The following is a 3,865-nucleotide window of genomic DNA, read 5'->3' as shown; positions in this document are numbered from 1 at the left end:
AAAAAAGAGTTAACCCGTTTTCCCACCATTAGTTAATCTCTCACCACTCCCCTAATTACCTGTTAAACACGTATCATTAATGCCTTTTTGTGAAAAAATAAAAAATAAAAAAAATAAAAACAAAAAGGTTAAGGAGAATTAGTTTCCTTCTTTCATGTAAAAAGAAAAAGGTTAGCTTTGTTTTACTTCTTCATCTTCCTCTTATTGAATGATATTAATTTCCTTACAATGAGTTACGTTTGAATTAGAAATTAAATGATAAGAAGTTTATCTGAGTTTTAGTAAATCAATCGGTAATTAGTAGCCCATTTAAGAGAAAAAGTAAGAATGAATTAAAAATTGGCCAAAAGTAATGGTGAAAATGGAAACAAACAGAGATAAAGTAGGAGAGGATTGTGAACATAATTAAAATAAAAAATAAAAAATAAAAGACTCTTGAGAGAAAAGAAAATATCTAGAAAATGTTAAAGGGTTTTAAATGGATGGCATAAAAATAATATTATAACAAACATAAATAAATATTGTAAGACTTTATTCATGTAAAGACTCTAATGTTCGCATGAAGTTTAACACATGGACCGATGTAAATTAGAGAAATAACTTTATAGAAGTTCGAACTTGAAACTGATGTCATGAGCTCACATAGGTTGACTTGAATTTCAAAGGACAGAATCGAACTTCATTAAGGATAAATTTGTGACAACAACCTTAGCTAATCAGGTAAGTAATCTTACTATCAGCATTGTTATATTTGATGTTGACACGTGCCATGTGGTTCTGTACGTGTCATATATTGATATGTGTGAATTGTTTATGAATCGATATGATTATGATATGATTGTTGAGGATTGTTGAGAGTGAGTCTCACATTGGCTAATTTAGAGAATGATCATGGGTTTATAAGTAGATGAATACATCTCCATTGGTATGAGGCTTGTTGGAGAAACCCAAAGCAAAACTACGAGAACTTATGCTCAAAGTGGACAATATCATATCATTGTGGAGAGTCCTGATTCCTAACATGGTATCAGAGCGATGCCCTAAACTTAGCCATGGCAATAGAATCCTCAAATATCGAACAAAGATTGTGAGCCTCAAAGGTGTAGTCATTTTAGTGACTAAAGTGTCGAACAAAGGGTGTACTTTGTTCAAGGGCTCTAGAAAAATGATACGAGCTATGTGATAAATTGACCTGTTTGCATGATTTGGTATGATTGACATGCAAAACGACGAACTAGCATGAAATACAACTCGGCATATGCATGAAAGATATGATAAACTATATGAGAAATTATATGAAAAAAGAAATATAATATATATGAAAGCTAGTTTGTTTGTATTAAATGATAATGAAAACTGAAAAATGTTGGGACCTCATGTATTGGGGGATACCCCTATTCCTTCATGATGGTACAGACAGTACACTACTAAATAGGAGAATGACCATTATGTTTTACCTAATGTGACAGCTACTACTTCTAACGGGTGTTGGGCATAGAGAGCTTCTAAAGTATGCTTGCCCGATAAGAATATGGGCCCAGTCATGTGCGAATCGATTGGTGGGTCCATACTCGCATGTGTGGGTCGTGTGTAGGAAATGAATTACACATCCAAGCTACCCGTTAGCATTCGTTGTTCTTGCATTATAACCTCAATAGGGGTCAATTACTGAGTATTTGTTTAAACCCTCAAGCTACGTGCTACTTCTATTTCAGGTTAAGGCAAGAAGCAGTTCTATTTCAGGTTAAGGCAAGACATTCGTGTACGGCTAAAGATGACATCGCAACTTGAGACCATGGCACATGCATAGGGTAGTCGTATTTATTTTCTTAAAACTTAAGCTAGAATAAGATGTTTTTAATTTAAACGTTAGTCTTTTGTTGTGTTGTTTTAAAGGTGTTTTTAAAACACGTAAGCCCATGACTATATTTTAAGATGATTATGAAAGTTTAAATAAAGTATTTTTATACTTAATGTTCATGATATGTGTACAGTAGTGACCTTAAATTAGGTAGAAAATTTTGGGTTGTTTCAAATCTAGTTCTACAAGCACTAATTTTTGATTCTTTGATCACCTCTCATGGTTCATGGGTGTTCGGTCTACTAAAAAATGTCTTGGTCATCGTGAAAGCATACTAGCTCTAGTGCCCAATTCTTAATTTAGTTAGTACGTACATGTTCATACAAGGATATAAATAAATCTATCACCTAAATCTTAGTTCTTAAACGTAAACGAGAGTTCCTAACATAGTGGAAATCTTCTTATGTAGCTTAAAGTTCCAAGTTCTCTTTTTATGGATATTTTTGTATTTTGCACGTATCACAATCACAAATAACATGCTCATAAAATAGCTCATTTTAATGTCCTAATCATGTATCCGGTTGAGATGCTACCTGATAATAATTTGGTGAATGGTCGACATCCTATTGAGATGCTACCTTATAATAATTTGGTGAATGGTCGACATCCTATTGAGATGCTACCTTATAATAATTTGGTGGGATAGTATAGTGTTTGTTAATCTGAACATCATCCACGGAAGGTTAGCTAGCCAACCCACCCAAAAGTCCATAAAGTCACCCTAGTCTAGGGAGAGCAACATTTGTTTACTGGCCCGCTACTGTTTCAACCCCATAGTCTCATGCTCCCTCTTAAGTTGGGATTACCTTACTGTGACCCTTTCGAGGAGGCCCTTGACCATTTACACAAGTTAGGGCACCTAGTCGCCTTGACGCCCTGCCCTATCTGGTCTAAGCCTAGCTCGGCTATACTGGTCTTGAAGGTCTATTACTTGGATGGGGCACTATTGGGTTTGACCTAGATCGCTGATACATTATCAAGGTATTGGAGAGAATACATTATCAAGGTATTGGAGAGAATAGGGTGGCGGAGAATTCAGTCACACCATTCATATATCATCCTCTTTTCTCCCACGGACAAAAACATTAAAATTGACTTCATTTTAAAGTTCTCTTCCTAGGGGCCTTTTTGTAAATTTTGACAACATTCCTGGTACATTTATCCAAAGCTATCAATTTAGAGTCCTATTCATTCATATTCTAACCATTTAAGGTAAGTTATACTGCTACTACGTCCTAGCAATTCCTACAAGTATTATTTGAGAAAAGTCCAAATGACTAATTACTTATTCCATGCTAGTACGTCCTAGCCTTGGTGAGCATGAGTTTTCACTTACTAAATGTAACAAGAATTCCGGCGAGCATGAGTTTTCACTTACTAAATGTAACAAGAATTCCGGCGACTTGCCAAAATTCTCTCGCAACCTCTCCCAAGGATAGGCTCATCTTTGTTGGCTAAGAGGATGAAACCTTGAGGAAAAATAAAAATGGAGTAAAAATGGAGGTGCGGGGAATTGAACCCCGTGCCTCTCGCATGCGAAGCGAGCGCTCTACCATATGAGCTACACCCCCAATGCTCCAAGGCAAATATATTGTATCAAAAATTGAGGTAATTAAAACAACCAGAAAAAAAAAAAAAAAACAAAAAATTGGAGCAGACTTAGAGGGGATAAAGAGAACAAAACATTTTTTATAAGGGTGTGGAAACCTCTCACTACCGACTCGTTTGAAAAAGCTTGAAGGCTAGAGGGCTACTTCTTCCCTAAAGTAACTCTGTCAAACCTATCATTAATTGCTTATTTGTAGCAAATAAGGGTGTTGAAGAGAACAAAATATTTTTTATAAGGGTGTGGAAACCTCTCACTACCGACTCGTTTGAAAAATCTTGAGGGGAAGCAGAAGAGAACAAAATATTTTTTATAAGGGTGTGGAAACCTCTCACTACCGACTCGTTTGAAAAACCTTGAAGGGAAGCCAAAGGGGCTAATAATTAAAAAGGGGTTGA

The 3,865-nt window shown here is 35.6% G+C and overlaps 1 non-coding gene across 1 annotated transcript; it reads right to left on the bottom strand.

The window, feature by feature from the left end:
- Nucleotides 1–3,359: 3,359 nt before the first annotated feature.
- Nucleotides 3,360–3,432, bottom strand: TRNAA-CGC. The gene has a single exon. It is a non-coding gene; the product is annotated as a tRNA-Ala (tRNA).
- Between the last annotated feature and the right edge of the window lie 433 nt (nt 3,433–3,865).

Source organism: Cucurbita pepo, unplaced genomic scaffold (genome assembly GCF_002806865.2).
Source record: "Cucurbita pepo subsp. pepo cultivar mu-cu-16 unplaced genomic scaffold, ASM280686v2 Cp4.1_scaffold000264, whole genome shotgun sequence".
In the NCBI taxonomy this organism is placed as follows: domain Eukaryota; kingdom Viridiplantae; phylum Streptophyta; class Magnoliopsida; order Cucurbitales; family Cucurbitaceae; genus Cucurbita; species Cucurbita pepo.
This window is presented reverse-complemented; position numbering and strand designations above follow the sequence as displayed.